Source organism: Myxocyprinus asiaticus, chromosome 12 (assembly GCF_019703515.2).
Source record: "Myxocyprinus asiaticus isolate MX2 ecotype Aquarium Trade chromosome 12, UBuf_Myxa_2, whole genome shotgun sequence".
In the NCBI taxonomy this organism is placed as follows: Eukaryota; Metazoa; Chordata; class Actinopteri; order Cypriniformes; family Catostomidae; genus Myxocyprinus; species Myxocyprinus asiaticus.
Window position 1 is genome coordinate 39,883,872 of NC_059355.1, and position 21,993 is coordinate 39,905,864.

At 36.4% G+C, this 21,993-nt stretch overlaps 1 protein-coding gene across 12 annotated transcripts in view; it reads right to left on the reverse strand.

Annotated features, from left to right (window-relative positions):
- The window catches only part of LOC127449108 (forkhead box protein P1-B), a 258,227-nt gene that overhangs the window by 157,463 nt on the left and 78,771 nt on the right, over positions 1-21,993 (reverse strand). For 8 of the 12 annotated variants that reach the window (XR_007898662.1, XM_051712289.1, XM_051712285.1 and 5 more), the window contains one exon: positions 7,848-7,912. The gene's annotated coding sequence lies outside the window, so the exon portion shown is untranslated. Of the gene's footprint in view, positions 1-1,073; positions 6,524-7,847; positions 7,913-19,200; positions 19,367-21,993 lie in introns of those variants that run through there. The other 4 variants (XM_051712288.1, XM_051712281.1, XM_051712286.1 and 1 more) reach the window with 4 other exon arrangements.

A 21,993-nucleotide genomic window follows, 5' to 3' on the forward strand; every position in this document is an offset into this window, starting at 1 on the left:
GTTGTACTGCCTTGAATTAAAAAAAGTTAGTTCTGATGTAATAATAATAATATATAATTTTTTAAAGATTTACAACATTTATTTTTACTGTTATATTAAAATACAATACAATTTCAATACTGAATTGCAGTAATGACATTTGAATGAGAATCACTAAAAAAGTATGGGAATTACACAAAAAATAAATAAATGGATAAATATAATGGATGCATTATGTTAATGAGAATTTTGGGGAAAATGTGCTTAATTCTAATAACAATAATGTCACAATACAAAAAGTATGAATGGCCCTAAAATATGCATTATTTTTTATGCAATTATGATGTTTTTTTTTTTTTTTTTGTGAAATGTCACCTGGGCACATATTTTCATGAGATTCACCCTTTTACTACAAGCTATGGACGTTTTCATTTACTATTTAGGGAAAAACAATTAACGGGTAATAAAGCAATTTTAAAATAAACATATTTTGCATGCATGATAATGAAGTAAACAAAAACACTTTTGTACAAGAAATGACATGTTATATTGATAGAAAAAGTACATATTTAAAAATGCTGGTTATTAAAAAATAAATAAATAAAAAGTCAAATGCGAGGACGAACACTCCAGAAATGTAATCATCATTTAAAGCCATGTTATGACAATATAGCTAGAGATAAGGTGTAGCCTGCATTAAAGTGTGTATCTGATTCAGATCTAAGGTTACTCTGCCTGACCTTCAACATTCCTCAATGTCCCATAACGCCATTCATCTACAGCAGATAGTGCTGTGTAAATATCATAAGCATGAGGATTTTAGGATTGAGGTGGGACCAGCCAAATCCTTAACCTACAAGGAAGAGTGCGAAAAAAGCTCTACTCTTTAAATGGTCCTTTCCAATTCCACTGCCATCAAAACACATTATTAGCAAAAAAGGAAGTACTTTTCATATCATTTTCCTTGAAAATCAAGTTTTACATCATCCCTTCTAAGGCTACTTTTACTATCAAGCTCCATGTACAGAAAACCTGAGCTAAATTGACAGGATTCCATTACACGCAAGCAGAATGATGCTTCAAAAGATACTCACCAATCAGGGAAAAGAATAAAAGAGCTTAATTTGTTGTTTAGCAGTACGAAGTGTTGCATGAATAAGGGCACATCGAAGAGAGGAAGGACATGATCTGTGACTGCACTAAACTGTTCTGAAACACACCAACCCTTATCCCCTACTGATATCTACCTAAACAAGACAAACTTAGGCAACCAGTGAACAGGCAACCACAACAAACAAAAGAGTGCAAGAACGAAAGGGAGAGCGAGAGAGAGAGAGAGAGATAAACAAACACAAAAAGAATGAGAAGATTAGTAGAAGAAAAGGTGAAGTAAACAGAAAAAAAAACAAGGTAAAAAAAAACCATTGTGTCCAATAAAATGCCCTCTAGAATGAGAAAACCCTTCCCCCTAATACCACCGGCAACTGACTAGCAGTAGCAAGTGGCTAATCATGATTAACAGTTTGTTACATATTAATGGCTGCTACATAAACTAAAGGCCATTAGCTATTAAAAAAGGGCCATCGATACGTCCCGCCTCAACTTCAAGTTTCAATAGGAAATACGTCAACAAGGGAAAGTAAACGGCCCTCGTTGAACGATTTCATGGGGTCTTTAAAATGAAAGATAGAGCAAAGATGGAATATGATTGGCTGTAGAGTGCATGAGAACTGAGCGAGGTAAAATATGAGAAGATATTATTTTCTTTCTTAGAGGAAAATGGCACACCGAGACTTGGCCCATGCCATTTGTTTCTAATGGTCTAAGTGGCAGTTTAAAAGCCGTTCTGCTGGACCGGGCCCCAGGCTTTCCTTCTGCACTGTTTTAACAGAGATCAAGCCATATTAGGATGTGTATGCTAAAGTAAACAATAACATAGTTGCAATGAGATGGAAATTTTTCAGCTAATGGTTTGTCATTCCTGTTTTTAGTCCTGGGCTTAAGCTCTTTGCTTCTTTTTCTTTTCTTTTTTTTTCCCCTCTTCTTTCTTTTTTTTCCTCCCCCAAGCTTAGGAGGACTGTGTTTATGGATAACAACTAAAGAGCTCAGTCCTCAACCTGGTGCAAAACACACAGTTAATAGATCTGCTTTTATTGTGCCAGTTCACTTTATTTGTTTGATTTGCTGAATATGCCCCTTCATTCTAAGGAAACTTTGGCAATGCAGACTTGAGACATAAATACAATCTAATAATAGATCCTTACTCTATTTTAAATAAAGAAATCTAAACCAACATGAAATGTGATGGCATATTTCATTAATCCATTTATTATTTTATCAAATTCCACTTATTGCAACAAAACCTGTATATCTTTAATTATACATTGTCATATGAACAACCAGTCAGTAACTGCACTGCTTGATTTAATAGACACAGCAGGTCATCATTAAATAAACAGTAACAGTTCAAGAGACATTTTAGACTATGTTTTGTTGCCTAATGTTGTATTTCAGGCTTGTGAGACTTCAACAATTCTTATTTAATTTCGAGTTGGAAATTCATAACTTTTACATCAGCATAAAATTACTTGTATACTGGAAGCGCTGTATGTTTCAAGCTGTAGATTCAAAAGAACCGGCTCCTTTGAATAATTATTTCGGGAATCGCCCTGTAAAAAGAGCAGGCTCGAGACTCATTTGACTGGGAACTCAGCGGTAGAACTGTGTGTTTTTATGCTGTAGAGTCAGTATATGGCAGCGCTCCAGCCACATCGGCGGAAAATTGCACGCTGGAGGACCATTAAAGGAAACGAAAGTCACGAAGATCATACGATTCCGGTATTTTTTAAAGAATGGTTCTGAACCGGTTCCCAACCCTAGAGCCAATACTGCTATGTCAGGTAAGTTGGGATAATCAAACAAACAGAGCAATGTTTTGATAGAGACATTTTATTTGTTATTTTATTCAATTACAGTTGTCTCTGCACATGAATCAAGACAAAATACATTAACCTTGACAAAAATTTGACACTTCACCTTCAGCTTCAGTCCAAACTTTAACTTTTTTTTAAAAAGCCACAACAAAACATTTGTAGGTGTAGCTTTTTTTTTTCCCCCCACAGCTCAAATACTCCCCCTCTCTCTCTCTTATACACACACACCTTTCAAATGCAAGCTGTTTATTTACTTAATGTAAAAGCTTTTCCATTAAGCAGCCAGGCCCAGGTGCATCATCCCCAAAAAGGGGATTTTGCTTCCCCAAATAAATACCGCCGTGAGTCACTGCCAAAATGATATTGACCATGAAGTGAATTCAGCGAATGTCAAATAGAGAACAATAAACACAAAGCTTTATGAGTGATCAAGGATACATGCTTTAATTTAACTGAATGCTTCAACTTTATGATGATTTACAAACTTAATCTGACCATTGTGTAGTTTATTTTGAAGGCACGCTAAGACTAAGTGTGAGGCTTACTTGATTAAGTTTGTTATTGTGCTAATAATTTCAGTTTCGTCTTATCAAATGAGTTGAACTGTGCAATGTATTTGCATTGCTTTACAAAGAAAAGAAAACATCTTGGCATGGGGTGGGGGGTGGGGGGGCGTGGGACACACTCATTTGATCCCTTAAGTACAGTCTATAATGTTTCTATCATTCAGTTGGACCCATTTAAATATGGTCCCCTTTTGGCTGAATAAAGAAATTGAAATGCAATGCACAGAAATAATAATAAAAAAATAAAAAATAAGTCTTCAGATGCAAAGACAAACTAAACTTTGTTATACATGTGACAAACACTCTTGCTCAGAGTGTTTCTGTGGACAGATCTCACTTTTATCTCTCTGAAGACAGCTCCTCTGACAGAAGCCGAGAATGCTGACTGCCTGACTGCCATCACTTCCATTCAAACAAAGAATCTGTCACGAAGACTCGCTCTGACGCAGTGGCAGACCAACTATATCAAAGCTCTACTCCCTCTAAGAGACCACAATTAATTAAGTTGTTGATCCCATGCCAAATATAATGGATTTGTAATTGTGATTTTTCAATATGCATTTGGAAAAGGATTCACCTGTCTCTTTCCCATTACGAAAAAATACCTGTGAAGGTACCATGGTACAGTGATGGTATCAGATGGCAATACAATGGTACTTTGATATCTACAATGGTACTGCTTGATTACTACGTTAAATTAATCTTTTTTTTTTTTTTTTTTTTTTTTTTTACATTGTACTGTAGAATTTTTTTTTTTTTGTTTGTTTTTTTTAATACCACCATGATGGTAATACCATGCTGTCTGAAATGCCTGAAATATGAATGTACCATGTAAATCTGATACTACCACTGTACTATACTTTTTTTATAAGTAAAAAGAGCAACACTACATGATTAGCAAAAAAAAAGTCTCTGCTAAGTTGTTTTTTTTTTTTTTTTTTTTTTTTTTCAAACTGTATATTTCTAAAAAGAAAGCCTTTTCATTACAGCAGAATAAAAAACATCAGCCTCACTGGTGTTCTGAGCACAAGCCTGAGCATCAAGCACATAAACAACCAGGTGACTAGCGTAAGCATTTAACTTTCTTGTTTGCAATCTCTCCTGTGTGGTGCTTTGTTTATTATGTTCATAGTTTTGGCAGAAAAAGCTATTTAAGTGAACTCCTACAATTCGGAAGCACTTGTAAATGCATAGAAACACACTCAGCTGTAGAAACAGGGGAATTAGGGGCTTACCAAATGCTAATGCTAATACAAAGCAATTTTCAACCTGATGCTGATACACAGAATTAAATTTTTTGTAGTAAGCAATAAATGTACTCGGAAGAGCTATTACAGGGACCCTAATCCACCCCAGTGCCCTGACATACATCAATATATTTGGTGTGTTAGGGCAGAAACCATAGGAACCCTGTGCCAATACGAACAATTGTCCAATTGCTATGCCCAATCAAAAAGCCTATTAGAATATCTTTTTAAAATGCCTATTGGAATGCCAAAACCCTACACCCTTCCAAAATGCCCACTTGAATGCCCAGTTCCCAAATAGCCATTTGAAAATCCCATTGGAATACACCTTCAAAATGCCTATTGGAATGCCCAAACACTACGCCCTTCCAAAACTCATCAAGTTTGTATTGAGCAATGACAGTGTTAGAGGTCAACAAATGGATCAAGCAAAAAGAGAGACCATAGGAGCTCTTTGAACAGGTGAGAAAAAAATAGAAAGAAATAACAGAACAGAAAAACAGGCACAGTGAACTAGATTTTGGTTGTTGGGTGTGTGTGTGTAAATGTGTCTGTAAACATGAGCTCATGGAAAAGGATGGGAAGTCCCTTCCTTGTCCACCACACTGTTAGTGACAGAACACAGACACACAGACTCGGTCCCTGAAACGCCCTGGGCCCATACTGTGCGATCAACCCCTACTTCAATCAATTGGTTTGCTCCAGTCTGCATATAAACTGCTTCAGATTGTCCCATTCTGGGAAACGAAGAGAAGACTATAAGAATTTTGCATGTTTGTATGTAATACAGTATATCTGTATCAACAAATATTCAATCCTATTGCTATTAAAGGGATAGTTCACCCAATAATGAAAATTCTGTCATCATTTACATACCTTCATGTTGGTCCAAACCTGTATGACTGTATGAGATGTTAGGTTGAATGACAGCCTCAGTAACCATTCAATTTCATTGCATCTTTTAACTGTACGACGGAACTGAATGGTGACTGAGGTGATCTCCTTTCGTGTTCCACAGAAGAAAGTCAGTCATGAAGCATGAGGTTAAATGATTACAGAATTTTCATTTTTGGGTGAACTAGATTTAGAATAATTTGCATCAGCCTCAGCAAGTCAGCAGGGGCCCATAAAAACCAAACTTTGTCTCAAAAACAAATGAGCATAAACATGAAAGCAACAAAAAGAACAGTAAACCAGTGCAGTTAGGAAAATAAGCCTTCCTGTTTAGCCGTAAACTTGACTGACAAAAATAAATGACCTCTCCTTTCTTCACAACCTTGACAAAAGCAAACAAACGCCAGAGCTGCAACGCATCAAGCGATGCATTAAACTAGATATGGAATAATAGCACCAGTCCTCCTATGGAGCTAAATAAAAGACAAAATGATTTGAAATGAGAATTTAGTGAATTTGAATTTTAGACATGTGGTATTTAACAAAATGGAATTTTCCATGGCATATTTTATAGTTTTCAATTAGAATTTCATAAATTTGAATTCTAAACATGTAAAATGTAGTTGTTTTTGTGGCGTATCTTATAGATTTGTATTTTTAAACAGCAGAATTTTTTTCTACATTTTGTAGAGGTGAAATTAGCTGTAAATATTCAGATTATAAAATTACAGCTGAAGAAGAAATTCCATATTTTAAAATTCAATACAGAAATAAATATTCTAAAATTCAAAATGCAGAAATTCAAATCTTACACAAAGTAGGCCAGAGGTCAAGCATCCGGGTTCCACAGGGAAAAGTAGAGGGTTTCAGAGAAGTTTAGAGCATTTAGGCCAGACACAAAGCTACAATGGCAATTCCATCATTTGCTGTGAAAACGTAAAATGTAACGTATATCAAGTACCCATGACCAGTATATATCGAACCATTTCAATGAATTATCATAGACACCTGCAGATAGAGTCCAGACATCAGAAAATGTTCAGTCTAAACAAGTTTTCTTCCAGTTTAGATTGGGAAATTAACTTGCGATACAGACATGACTGAAGAGGACACGAGTAAAAACTTTGTGAACTGAACTGCACAATCCAGAAATAATACCAGCCACATAGAATGGATGCTTCATATCAAATCATATGTAAGTCAACGAGAAACACAAACATCAGTGCTCCTTCTTTTACTATGATTATTCTGATAGATGACTGACTATTGATTTGTTCTGTGACTTATTTCAAGCTACTGCATTTATAGCCAGCATCTGAGAAGGGACCATTTTGACAAACTTTGCAATTTTAACTGCAGAATGATCAACATAATTGCTGAGCTACTCTGCGTGTTCCGCTTTTACTCCAGCAAGGGCGCCACTCGCTCGCGCAGCGCTTTCTGAAAGGGTCAATTCGGATTATATATTTAAAAATGCAGCCCATAGTGGCTTTGTATTTGTGCAAGGCCATATCGCAATTTAAAATCTCATTTAAATCCATCATGCAGCCTTGATGGTTATATCATACAGATGTCTCAGAGATCAAAGTCTACAAGTTTTAGTGTTTATTGTGCGTTTTAATTCACAAAGTTTTTACTCATGTCCACTTCAGTCATGTCTGTATCGCAAGTTCATTTCCCAACCTAAGTGGAAGAAAACTTGTTTAGACTGAACATTTTCTGATGTCTGGACTCTATCTGCAGGTGTCTATGATAATTCATTGAAATGGTTCGATATATATACTGGTCATGGGTACTTGATATATGTTAAATTTTACATTTTCACTGCAAATGCTGGAAATGCCATTGTTGTTCTGTGTTTGGCCTGAAACCCTCTACTTTTCCCTGTGGAACCCGGATGCTTGACCTCTGGCCTACTTCCTGTAAGATCTGAATTTCTGTGTTTGGAATTTTAGAATACTGAATTCTATATTGAATTTTTAAATATTGAATTTCTTCTTCAGCTGTAATTTTATAACCTGACTACAATTCAAATTTATGAAATTCAAATTGAAAACTAAAAAATACACCATGGAAAATACTATTTTGTTAAATGCCACATGTCTAAAATTCAAATTTAGGAAATTCAAATCTTTTTGTCATTATTCAAGCTCTATATCCTCCCCTTTCTAGTCAGTCGACACACACATACAGCTCCGTTGGAGTCTAATAACTAATCGTTTGTTTACCTTCTCCAAGGACTTGCTTATTTGAGGCCGTCTTCAGTTCCAGCGCTGAGATTAACCCCCCTGACCTGCACAGACAACAATCAAACAGGAAAAGTTGTAGCGGTATAATCAATGCAGCTGTCACAACCCAGCAGTCACCTGCATCTGTCTGTACAAAATGACATTAAAGAAAGCTACTTTGGTGTTTTGATGATGTAGATGGACTAAAAAGTACTCAAATGTGAAAAAAACCCCCAAAAAAAACAGAAAGAGTACATCATTTTTTAAACAAAAAGCTTAGCTATGGACAAAAAAAAAAAAAAAAAAAAAAAAAAAAAACTCACAAATCCCAACAGCATCAATCCTAATCAACTGTACACTGCAATATGGAAATGAGTGACTGAATAATCTCTCTTATCAAACCATATAAAGTTCTACTTTACCCTTGAAATGACAGTTATAGTGGAAGAAGTTTATCCTACACCCAACTTAACTACCACTAACAAAAAAGGTAAAAAAAAGTACCATGATAGTACCATGTTTTTTGGATGCGTTTTATGGACATGTATCATGGCAATACAATGTTTTCAGACACTACACTACTGTAGCACCACTGCACTCTTTGAGGCATCTTGGTGGATGAATATGGTAACCATGCAGTAAAATGGTACAGGATATAAATCAAAATGCAACAGTATTACCATTACTGTATGATGGGAAGGCCAAAGTACTTTTTTGTAATGTGTCTCCTCCTGAAAGACCATGGTAATGCATTGTTTTTTTTTTTAGACCGGTACCATCGTCTATCGCTGACCTGACCAGCACAGTAATTTTTGTGCAAGGAATCTCCTCCCAAAATATATTTTCTGAACATGTACCATGGCAATACCATGTTTTTACACAAGTTCCATGGTAAAACCATAGTATTATTTGAAGCACCCACAGTACCATGTAAATACACAAAGTACCATGGTATATGCCAAAGTATCACCATCTGATACCATAATCGCCACAGTATTTTAAAGTATTTTCATGTTAGATACCTCCCCCCCAAAAAACTGAGACAATCCTGGGTTGCACTTTATTTTACAGTACGTGTACTTTCAGTCTACTTACCCAAGAAAGTGCTGAGTAATATTAGGTAACTACATGTACTTAATATGGGTTAAGATTAGGTTTGGTTTAGGGTTAGTACCCAGTAATTACTGTAGTTGTTGTAATTATATAGTATGTAAATATAGAACAGTACTGTAAAATAATGTGCTACCCAATACTGATATACAAACAGTGTTGCTGCTCTTCGAATTTGCTGTTTTGCGAATATGGTTTAAAAATTGCACTTTTACACTCTACGATACACCCAGAATCACAAATATTCACTGAAAACATATTCTTATGCTAAACTACCAAGAAAGAGACTATAGGGCCAATATCCATGGAGCATTTGAATAAAAGCATGAAAGCATATCCAAATGTGAAAGAAATATGCAGTTTACATTTGGCAGTCAAAACAGTGGCTGGCCGTTTGAGCAGTGTGATTCTGTTTATCTCAGGTAAAGTGAGCGCAGATAAAACACATTGGTACAGTCTGCCCATGTTCCTCCATCAATTATCTGTTAAACGCCCTTGTTAAGTTGGGCGGTCTGCATTTACACCGACAAAAAAACAAACAATGCGACGGCCAGGAACTGAAAACACTGTATTTGTTTCCCACGAATTTTATTGTTGATTCCACTTTCTATCATTCTAATTCATGAGATATCAATTAACACGTCATCCCTGCTGTTATAAATCAATAGCTCATGGTGACAGGTGATGAATATTTGGCCTTAAAAAGCTAAACATCATATATTCAAATCACCTGCTAAGGTCTCAGCTGCTAAATGAGTTTACAGAAATGCGTTTACCGAACGTTTATTTAGACAAATGTTCCCTCTTGCTAATGACATGAACGTTTTGCATTTAGAACGGGAGAAATACAGGGAACGCACAGCAGCAGCACCTTTCAGTTTTAGCGCTGTAATGTGTAGCTTAAACGATAACAGACCAGACCGAGAGCATGAAGTTGGAGGTAATCGTGGAGTTCTGAGCAGCAGGGTGGTGGAGACCTGGGGAGTGAGTAAATAGGCCCATACCGATTGACCCAGCTGGAGAAGGTGAAGAACCAGCACTCAGGTGCTCAGAAAACATGTTCAGCTTGATGATGAACAGAGATGATCAGCTTAACGGGTGTGTTATAGAGGAAACACGGCGAGAAAGTTGCCTAAATGAGGACATGGGCTAAATACTGTCTGAAGATGATGGTGTAGAGACAAATTGGGAAAAAAGAAAAAGATAACAGTTTTTTTTTTTTTTTTTTCCAACTTTGGACACCTTAGGCCTTGTCTAATAACATTCACAAAATTGAATATACAAGCATCAACGGATAATAACATAATGGGAAATTATGGAAATAAATTTGCAGACACCTCTGTCTTGCCAAGACTAATTTCATGGCAAGCTAAAATATTTGCTAAATATCTTTCACATATTTTGCATAATTTGACAAAATTACAGCTAGATTAGAAATTACACACAATGAAAGCATTTTGGTCCCAAGTCATTTAATCTCAAGCATGCACTTCAATGACACTGTTGTCTCCTTGGAAACCAAGTACACTAACTTAAACACTTTACTAAGGGCAAAATTGTTGATTGTGATGGAAATGACGGCATATCTAAGAGAAAGATGTATTTTGTGAAAAAAGTTATTTAAAAAAATCAATTAAAAAATATATTCTTTTTATTTAATATTGAAATGGTTTATAATTGTTTCACTCTGTATTATAGGATTGCTAACTTTTCACCACACAAATATAGGATGCTTGAGCATTTTGTCATTCCAATATGGGGAGTTTCGACCGACCGGGGTGGGTGGGGTCCCCCTCGTGCGTTTCGCATTTAAACGGGACAAGACATTGTCTTGGGACAGTTGGAAAACCCTACATTATTATCATATTAAAAAATGCAAAATTATAAAGTTAATATTTTATGATGGGTTTTTACATTTTAATGTAGCCTTCATGTAACAAAAAACATTTGTCAACTTATTTTTTTATATAAAGGCCACATTAAAATTGTCTTTTTTCTTTCAGCATTTATTTTTTTCTACTTTATAGAAGCCTTTTATGTACACATTTTATTGTTTTATCATTGTATTTTACTTCTTAAAGTATGAAACATTTTTCAAATTATGCAAAAAGTGCCTGTTGTTGAAAAAAAAACTGACTGATAATTTGACAAACGAAACCATACCACAACGTTGCGTTTGACCTCCACTACATAAAGTTCCTATGTATAGTGTCTGTAAGATAATAAGGGTAACAACCACAGTTGGTTTACTTTTGAAAGGTACAGTTGTGCTCAAACGTTTGCATACCCTTGGAGAATTGGTAATATATGTAACATTTTTAAAGAAAACATGAGTGAGCAGGCAAAACACATTTCTTTTATTTCTTATGGGATTCATATTCAACTGTAGGTTATAACAGAATGGAACAATCATAAAACAAAACATGGCAGCAAAGAAAAAAATTAAATGGCCCCTGTTCAAAAGTCTGCATACCCTTAGTTCTTAATACTGTGTATTGCCCCCTTTAGCATCAATGACAGCGTGCAGTCTTTTGTAATAGTTGTCTATGAGGCACCAAATTCTTGCAGGTGTTATAGCTGCCCATTTGTCTTGGCAAAATGCCTCCAGGTCATGCAAAGTCTTTGGTCGTCTTGCATGAATCGCACGTTTGAGATCTCCCCAGAGTGGCTCGATGATATTAAGGTCAGGAGACTGTGATGGCCACTCCAGAACCTTCACCTTTTTCTGCTGTAACCACTAGAGGGTCAACTTGGCCTTGTGCTTAGGGTCATTGTCGTGCTGGAAAGTCCAAGAGCGTCCCATGTGCAGCTTTCGTGCAGAAGAATGCAAATTGTCTGCCAGTATTTTCTGATAACATGCTGCATTCATCTTGCCATCAATTTTCACAAGATTCCCCGTGCCTTTAGAGCCAAAACATCAGTGAGCCATCAACGGGTAGAGCACATCAGAGCACAGTGCTTCACAGTGGGGATGGTATTCTTTTCACTATAGGCCTTGTTGACCCCTCTCCAAACATAGCGCTTATGGTTGTGACCATAAAGCTCTATTTTGGTCTAGTCTCTCCAAAGGAGTGTCGAGGTGTTGTCACGCATATTGTAACCAGGCTTTTTTGTGGCATTGGCACAGTAAAGGCTTCTTTCTGGCAACTCGACCATGCAGCTCATTTTTGTTCAAGTATCGTCATATTGTGCTCCTTGAAACAACCAGACCGTCTTTTTCCAGAGCAGCCTGTATTTCTCCTGAGGTTACCTGTGGGTTTTTCTTTATATCCCGAACAATTCTTCTGGCAGTTGTGGCTGAAATCTTTCTTGGTCTACCTGACCGTGGCTTGGTATCAAGAGATCCCTGAATTTTCCACTTCTTAATAAGTGATTGAACAGTGCTGACTGGCATTTTCAAGGCTTTGGATATCTTTTTATATCCTTTTCCATCTTTATAAAGTTCCATTACCTTGTTACGCTGGTCTTTTGACAGTTCTTTTCTGCTCCCCATGGCTCAGTATCTAGCCTGCTCAGTGCATCCACGTGAGAGCTAACAAACTCATTGACTATTTATACACAGGCACTAATTGCAATTTAAAAAGCCACAGGTGTGGGAAATGAACCTTTAATTGCCAGTGTGCGTCACCTTGTGTGTCTGTAACAAGGCCAAACATTCAAGGGTAGTTAAACTTTTGATCAGGGACATTTGGGGGATTTCTGTTATCATTATGATTTAAAAAGGAGCCAAACAACTATGTGATAATAAATGGCTTCATATGATCACTATCATTAAATAAAAGACAGTTTTTTTGCATGATCAGTCATATTTTCAAAATCAATGCCAAAATTTCACAATTTCTGCCAGGGTATGCAAACTTTTGAGCACAACTGTAATTGTATTTGACCTGTAAGCTTCATCACGTACATAGCAATACTTGGTCATATATGACAACGGTGGCTTAAAATGATTGTATGCACATGAACATCAACAAACTCATTTGGAAATCAAAGACCAGAAGAGGACTCCTACTGAATGTTGTTCTTAAACAAGCGCATTTACTTCACACAGGCTGTTGAATCACATACTCCAGTCGATGCCTGGCTAAATCCAAGCCATTCCTATCGAAAAGGCCCTGGTGGTCATTATAAACGCCTCTTCAATTCATCTAATGGATCTTTTTTTTCCTCACTTCACTAAAAAAAAAAAAAAAAAAAAAAAAAAAAAAAAAGAGCATATGAATATTTACAACCAAGCAAAGCCATTCCATTAATCGGTTCACAAAGGCTTAAATAGCATTTCTGTGTCTACTTCTGCGGTGGGGTCATAAATGAACATGCCTGCTTTATTAGCATATTAATTTATGCAGAGATTGAGTTCTGCCTATAGGCTGTGAGTAGTTTCTCTCCTCCCCTAATGGTCAAGAAAGCAGGCCAGCATTGTGTACTGAGAAATTCTATAGTATGATGTAATATATCTTTGCTGCAGTGACAAAACTGTGTGTAAAATCTATTGAAGTAATAGTTCACCCAAAAATGAAAATACAAAACATATATAGTACAGAGTTCAAACATATTGTTGTAACATGGCTTCTTTTGTCAGATTTAACAGGTAATATCTTTACACCCTATCTGAAGATTTTTTATATACATAGATCATTTACTCACCCTCATGTCACTCCAAACCAATGTGATTTTCCTTCTTCAGTGTTAAAAAAAACAAACAAAAAAACAAGACACTTTGAGGAATGTTCACGCTGCTCATTTCCATATAACAAAAATACAGTGACCAAGAGCTCCAAAAAAGAAAGCACCATATAAGCATCATTAAAATAGGGCATGATATTCAATTAATAATGACAATTTTCAGTCTGTTCCTCCCACAAAGCTATGATTTGGCATTAGAAGACTTGGAATATAACACAAAAGTCACTGTATATTTTCATTGCATGGAAAAGAGCAGCGTGAAAATGCTTCAGAATTTCTCTGTGTTCCACAGAAAGAAAGAAAACCATTAAAGTTTGGAATGACATGAGGTTAGTAAATTATGACATATTTTAATTTTACCTTTAAGTATGCTTAACGAAAACCTTAAGAACTTGAAAAAAGTAAAGGACTATCAAAAGGAGATAGAGAGAAAGGGAGAGAGAGAGATAAAGCGAAGAGACTTAGCAGAGGATAGGCTGTGATATCTATATTGAGTCCATTTGTGTTTGTTTTTAGGGTGTGTGCACATGATTTTCCAAGTCACTGTCTGTGCTCTGAAATACAGGAAAATTGTATGACTCACTTTGAGACAAATGCAGTTTACAAAAGGCCTGACAAAAAGGTGACTGAACCAAGGTCTCTCTCTCCCACAAATTGCTCTCTCATCACAGTCTAATTCATTTCCAAACTATTTCCAAAAACCTGAAAGTCATTTTCAGCATTCGGTTACAAGCAGAGCTCACTCATTGTTTTCCACGTCAACGTTTGTGTAAACAGCAGCGGTTTCCGACATGCAAACAGATGCAAACCCCTAATTTATCTCTGCTTTTGCATGGGTCACTCAAGCTTCTGGAGTCCGAGTGATTCGGTACATAATCTGGTGAATGTCAAGCGGTCTGCTTTTTTTCGGACCTGCCTTGTGTTTTGCTGAGCTAAGAACAAAGTGCACAGAGAACACACACATCTACACAGCTTTCACTGCCTTAATACCAAGGCAGAGGTATTTTGTTCCTATCCCAAAACAAACAAGGCAGTGCATTTCTTTACACTATTTAAATGTTAACAGGCAAGAGCTCGAGCTGAATAGAGCATTCTTTCACTCTGGATACCAGAAACGGCCCGGCCAGACTTTCAAAACTCATTCTAATTAAATCATCCAAAAGATAAATAAAAAAAACTGCACTTGTTTTCTTTTGCAGATCTCACCTCCTGCTCTTTTTTTTAGGGCCCAAGCACTGTAAGTGCGGAGACCCTATTGTTCTTCTAAGGCAGTGGTTCTCAAACTTTTTTTATATTTATAAGTTGTAACAAAAATTAATTATATTCCCTCACTCCCCTAATGTAGCCAATGACAAATTTAATAGAGCTGAAGTAGTGATATGATAATATTTATTATCAATTTATTTCTGCCTAAAGTACAGTTAGTGTTACTATAGTAAATTCAAGGGTGGTCATGTAGAAATCTGTGCTGAATTAAAATGTTTCCCACTTCTCGTGCCTTGCTTCTCACCGATTCTCGCCAAGCTGCGCATTTAAGAGCAAGACCGGTCTGCAAGTAAAAACACACCTTCTTTGTGCTCGCGCTGCTCTTTGCGTTAGCGGAGGTTGTGCCTCCGCCTGTGTATTTGACGCTGCTAAACCAGATACTTTAGATGCGTCGCTAGACTTCAAAATCAGATGAACCGCGGCACAAATGCGTACCAATCCGTATAATTGAGAACCAACTGATATACTCCAAGTCTAGATAAACGTTTAATGCAAAGACCCCCCTCTCTACTAATTTGCCCTCAGCACCCCCGACATCCATTGAACGTCCCTGTTGAGAACCCCTGTTCTAAGGACTTTGAGTGTGGAGACCCTATTGTTCTTCTAAGGATTATTAGTATTATTCTTTTTTTCAAGGTTTTCGGTACTTTTGGGGTACTTAACATGCGTGAAAACTCCTGAAATTTTGCACACACATCAGAGTCGTCAGCCATTAGGGCTGGGCAAAAGTTTACACATGGGCGTATAGGGGTGGCTCTGTAGCGCCCCCTTTAAAATGGGCATGTAACTCTGTAGCACCCCCATTTTCACCTAGAGTCACCAAACTTGGTACATATATTGTTCTCATCAAGCCGAACAACTTTCATACTTACAGTCATTAGCTTGCCCAACAAGAAGTTGGCCATTTTGGATTTTCTCTGAACTTTTAAATACTCTTCCTAGGGGATTCATGTGACTGGCACCAAATTTGTGCAACATCATGCCAAGACATTGTAGATGCTAAATTGCAAACTGATTTTTGATATTATGAACCGTGTCGCCATGGCGAAGCAATACATTTATGACAAAAATGGGAAACAGGAATTGTCTTATATCATCTGCGTGCATTGTGTGATTTTGATGAAAATTCAGTTGCATGTTTATTAATGGGGGCTGATCACATGAATGTGGCTATTATGGGCCACGGTCATAGCACCACCAACTGGCAGCAGGAAATATGGCACTTTTAACAGACTTTGAAATAGTCCTCTTATATTTACCCAAATTGCTTCAAAATTGTTTAGAATGTCAAATGACAAATGCATGTGTCCACCTTGCATTGTTTTCCAAAAGCCTGGATGGAATTGGGCCCATGGTGCTTGGTCCCATCATCGCTGCTTGCAGCAATATTTTTCTTTTTATAATTGGATTAAACTATTTTTTTCTAACACGGACCAGGAATAAGTAAGCGTTGAACTACTGTAGAGTGACTTCAAACTCTTTTGCTCTCTCTGATGACATTTGGTGAGCATTAAAGGTATAGACATCTTTGACAAGAATGAAAACAAGGATGTGAGGTATAGACTTACAGTCTCTTCAATTAAAGGCACTGTATAAAGCTTTCAAAAAGCACCTAGATCACATTTAATTTTCCACAACTTATGTTGTCTGGAGTTTTTTTGTCTACTGAAATTTCTTGGAAAGATGTTTTTTCAGTGTTTCATCAGCAGAACGATCCAAAAACACTTAAACAACTGTAAAACTAATTGAAGAGACTGTACAGCTATCCCTCACAGCCTCGTTGTCATTCCCATCAAAAATCAAAGATGGCGCTGCAGAGGGTTTTAACCCATGGTCTGATGCTACAAGGAATATTCTGGGTTCAAAAGTTAAGATCAATCGACAGCATTTGTGACAATGTCATTAACCACAAAGAAAAAAAAATGCCTCGTCCCTTCCTTTCAATAAAAAAAATAAAAATAAAAAAAAGGCTACAACAAGGTACTTACAATGGAAATGAATGGAGCAGATTTTTTATTGTTTAAAAGGCAAAAATGTGAAGCTAACAGTACTTACATTAATTCTTCTGTTAAAACTTGTGTATTACTTGAGCTGTACATTTGTTTAAATCTTTGGTTTTACGGTTGTTTTAGGGTTTACAGTGTTATGTCTCCATTGCAACAATGTTGTAAAATTTTATTTAACTTTACACAGAAAAGGTCAGTTAGCAATTTTCTCAAAATCATGTTAACACACATTGTTTGCATTTTGAGGCTATATTTTTGAAATAGTGAGTATTTTAACATGTACAGCTTGGCCCCATTCACTTCCATTGTAAGTGCCACACTTTAACCCAGATTTTCGAAATGAATTATGCCACAAATGTTGTCCATTGAGCTTAACTTGTACTGAACTTATAATATTCCATTAAAATTGAGTGTTGTAGTATTACATAACAAAATATCAACCAAATAACATTTCTTTTCTGAGAACTAGCCTCACTTTTTTGAGACATGTTTCAATTACTTTTAACCAACTGAACCCAAGGTCATTTTTAGTGAATGTGAAGTCTGTTCCCGATTTCACACAGGTGCCAGAGAAGAGTAGATCATCTCATTACCTATGTTTCTACAGATTCCACTATGTTTGACAACCAAACAGTATCCAAATACATGATATCATTCTTTAAAATTGTTATCTTTCTTTCAAATAAATTTCACTTATATTCAGTATATAAATTATTATACACACAGTAACTGTATATACTGTAATTTAATTATAATAACACAAATACTTATTATATACAATATTTACTCAAAATCCACAAAAACAGCCATTTGAAACAACAGTATTTTTTTTGGGGGGGGGGGCTGTTTGAAAAGAGAAAATGTGCATTATCTATTGACAAAGATGTCAAATTTTGTAACGGTTAAATCAGCAAAACACCACTTTTTGTTAATTGTTAGTTTTCAGCAAATGCCAATACACTCAAAATTGCCAAATGTCGGTCAAATAATCAGCCTGGGGTGCGTTTCCCGTATAATGACGTAAGTCACTGCTTAACCACCATAGTATGATGGATCGTTGTAGAAATTAACTTTTTAATTAAAGGGTTTCCCGAAACCCTAGTAATTATGTCGCACATCAATCGTTCGAACCACGTTGGTTGAGCTGTCGTTACTTACGTTACTCAGGGAGTGGAGTAATAACTTCCGCAAATGTAAAATTATAATGGCTCATTTACACCAGTAAGCCGTTTAGTGCGAGAAAACTGCAGAAGACACGAAAGCAGCATGCAATTTGTAATATATCAGATTCATTGCAGCGCAATAATGGGTTTCCCTTTATATTAGACTTCGGTGTTCCCCTGATGCACTTGAGCATACACATATGCAAACTACTATAAACTTATTAACACCATTTATGCTCTAACATGAACACATAAAAGCCGTGTTCTCCAACAGAAACCATGTGTGATAGAGCACTACTTCTTAACAGCCTTTAATCCATTAAACGGATGCACTCGCGTTTACGTGACATTTCAGAGCGCCGCTTTCTGCAAAACCCCGGAATAATCCGTTTTCTTAAATGCATGTAAACGTGGTCAAACTCTTGACAGAATGAAAAGACACAGTATATATGGAATGGAAGCTATAGAAAGCCTCAGCGATGTCAAATGATGTCCACACAGCAAACCAATAAGAAACTATGCTTCTAACCACAGGTAAAGAGTTGTAGTTCCAATCACACAACTTTGAGATGCTGTTTGCCAATGTTTTTTGGAACTACGGTTTCGGGAATCACCAAATCTTTAAACTATGGTGGTAACGATGGAACTTGAGGCCATGGTTGGCTAACGACACTATTGGGAAATGCACCCCTGGCTGATATATGGGTGTATTCCTAACTTTTAAGGTTCAGTTCTTTCTACATAGAAGTCAAACACCCTTCAACGTTCCCTCTGATAACACGTTACCTCTGCCTCTCGCTTTCTCTCCCTCTGTCAATCCCATTTTTCTTGCTCTCTCTTTTTCTGTTCTATTCTCTTCTTTTCGTTCAACCACTGATCCTGTGCACTATTAATATCAATAACCCACAAATTCCATTTCCCTCTGCACAGACAGAGTGAGCATAGTGAATGAGGAAAGATCTCTCAATACAGATTCACTTCACATTTTGATGGAAAGATCTAATTGGACAAGAGACTGGAGGCAGACGCAGACAAGGAGTGAGAACAAGTCTATAAGATGCAGAGTCGCAAAAGTAAGAGTTTAAGCTTAGTGAGTTAAAGAAAAGGTCTGTGAACACTTACCCATGAACATAGTGCTCCACAACACAAATCCAAACAATTTCAGCATTCCACACTTTGATCTGCACAATAACACAAGCCCTCTCTGCAACCAGTGTCTCTTTATCAAGTTATAAGTGAGGTGATAGCAGTATGTGAACGGCAGTCTGGCCCCGTTCACTCTCTCTCGCTCACACACACACACATGCAGTCGCGTCTCGGGGGCTGGAGGTATGTGGTCTAAACACAACAAAAGCCTGAGTCGAAGACTGAATATGCAGGAAGAGGGCCTCTGTTTGCATAAACACAAACACTCAGCAAATGAAGGGCTGGCACTGATCGCACCACTGCCTGCAGGGAAATTCATATCTGTCCAGTACTGGCCCTGGACAGTCTACTTTAATAAAACAATAGCTGAAATGGGCAGGAGACTCCATGCACTCTACAAATGGTTTTGTTTTATGATTCGCGTATGAGTAAGTGTGAAATAGTTTTTTATTGTGCTTCTCGTACATCTCTAAGGCATGTATTACTCATCTCAAAAAGAAACATATTTCCCTTCTGGATATTTTCTGAGAGGAAAAAAGTTATTAAAAAAATCATTTTCAGTGTATCCATCTTTTTTATATCTTTTTTCTGTGTATTCAGGTTTCAATCTTTAAGCACCGTGCATTAACTACATCTGATTGTTCCTGTTCTTCTACCAGCTTATATTCGTAAGAATTTATTTAGGCTTAACTACATCTGATAGTTCCAGTTCTTTTACAAGTTTCAGTTCCTCATTTTATTTGTAAGAATATACAATGGATTCATGCTGAACTACACCTGATAATTCCTTTTCTCCTAAAATTTGTATTTCTTTTCTTTTTATTTATGTCTGAACTACAACGGATAGTTCCAGCTCTTATACAAGCTTCAGTTTCTCCTTTTTATTCATAAGAATTTACTAAATTCATTCAGGCTCAACTACATATGGTATTTTCCATTCTCCTACAAACAGTACTTTGTTGTCTCTGTAAAAATGTGTGAAATTATTATTGGCTTAACCACAACTGACAGTTCAAGTTCTCTTACAAGTTTTACTAATTTGTGTTATAAGAATGTATGCATTTATTTAAGCTCAATGACATCTGATTGTTCTACTTCTCCCATAAAATTCAGTTTTTCTTTTTCTTCGTAAGAATTTACGCATTTATTTATGCTCAGCTAAAACTGATAGTTCCAGTTCTCTTACAAGCTTCAGTTCTGTGTTATCTGTAAGAATTTACATATTTATTTAGGCTCAAATACATCTGATTGTTCCACTTCTATAAAATTCAATTCATCATTTTATTCTTAAGAATTTACACATTTATGTAGCTCATCTACAATTGATCGTTATAGTTATCCAAGAAGCTTTGCATTTATTTATATTATTACACAGGTCACTGGAACACTCGATTTTGATTGGTCAATGGTGCCATCTAGCAGTCTGATATTTCTCAGTAACAACAGCACATCTCGGAATTAAGTCATATTGGGCCTTTTATCTCGGTATTGCGAGTCATCTTTTCTTACTTCTTGGATCACTGTTCGATCTCTACAAGTAAGCTAATAATATTAAAAATAAAATTTTCATGTCCATTTATTTATAATTTATTATTCAGTGATTTTATTCTTCTCACATAATTTCAACATAAATCAATATTTTATGTCAATTTATTTATTTATTTGGTAAGCAGCGGGATAAATGTAAAGTCAGCTAGTTGTTATCACTAAATAAAACCTGATAGGGTGATCGGGACCCTGACTGAACATTATCCCTTATAGAATTGTGGTAGTTCCAGTGTTATTAATAAGAATTTACAAATATACTCTGAACTTCATCGGATTGAACCACTTCTCCTATAAAATTCAGTTATTTTCTTTATTTGTAAGAATTTAAAAATTCATTCTGGAATGTAAACACTGCTGACGAATAGGATATAGGTTAAAGGTGAAAAGGACAGTGCATTTCAATAATGTGGTGCTTTACATGTCGTAACCTCTCTCTCTCACTCTCTCTCTTGAACTTGAAGTGGCTGTTGAGCGATCTTCACATGATCGAGACTATGGTACTGTAAGTTGAGGGATCACCACTTGGTCCTGCAAAGAATGCTAAGACGTCCATTCATAAAAGCACATTTGTGACATCATTCGCTTAAAAAAAGAGCCAAGAGAGAGGACAGAAGAAACTCAAGGGGGGAGAGAGATAGAGACATGGACATAGAGAGAAAGAGAGGTAGAGAAGGGGGTTGACGGATGGGGTTGGTGAGAGAGGAAAAGATGGGACCTCCAGAAAATAAACAGGGTGTCTTGTTTCAAAGGCGAGGGGGACACACAGGCTCTCCATTGTTCAAGCCAATTATCAGAGGCAAATAATAACAGCAGATGGATCCAGCGAGGCCAGAGAACGAGTGAGTGAGAGGTGGAGAGCTGCAGAACAGATGATGAAATGTGAGGAGGAGGAGGGGTCAGACTACTCCGGTCCTAAAGCCCCACATACCAGATGTGGACTTCCAATGGGATGGTGCACAAGACGCTCCATTGCTGGCCTTGGCTTCTACGGCCACATACCCAACACATATCTATTAGATTAAAAATTATAATGATTTGAAGCTAAAAGTGTCTAGTGGAAAGCTTTTGCAATTTATATTATATTACATTATATTTAAAAAAAAAAAAAAAAAAAAATATATATATAGGTTAAAGGTGAAAACCTATATATATATATATATATATATATATATATATATATATATATATATATATATATATATATATATATAAAGAACAGGA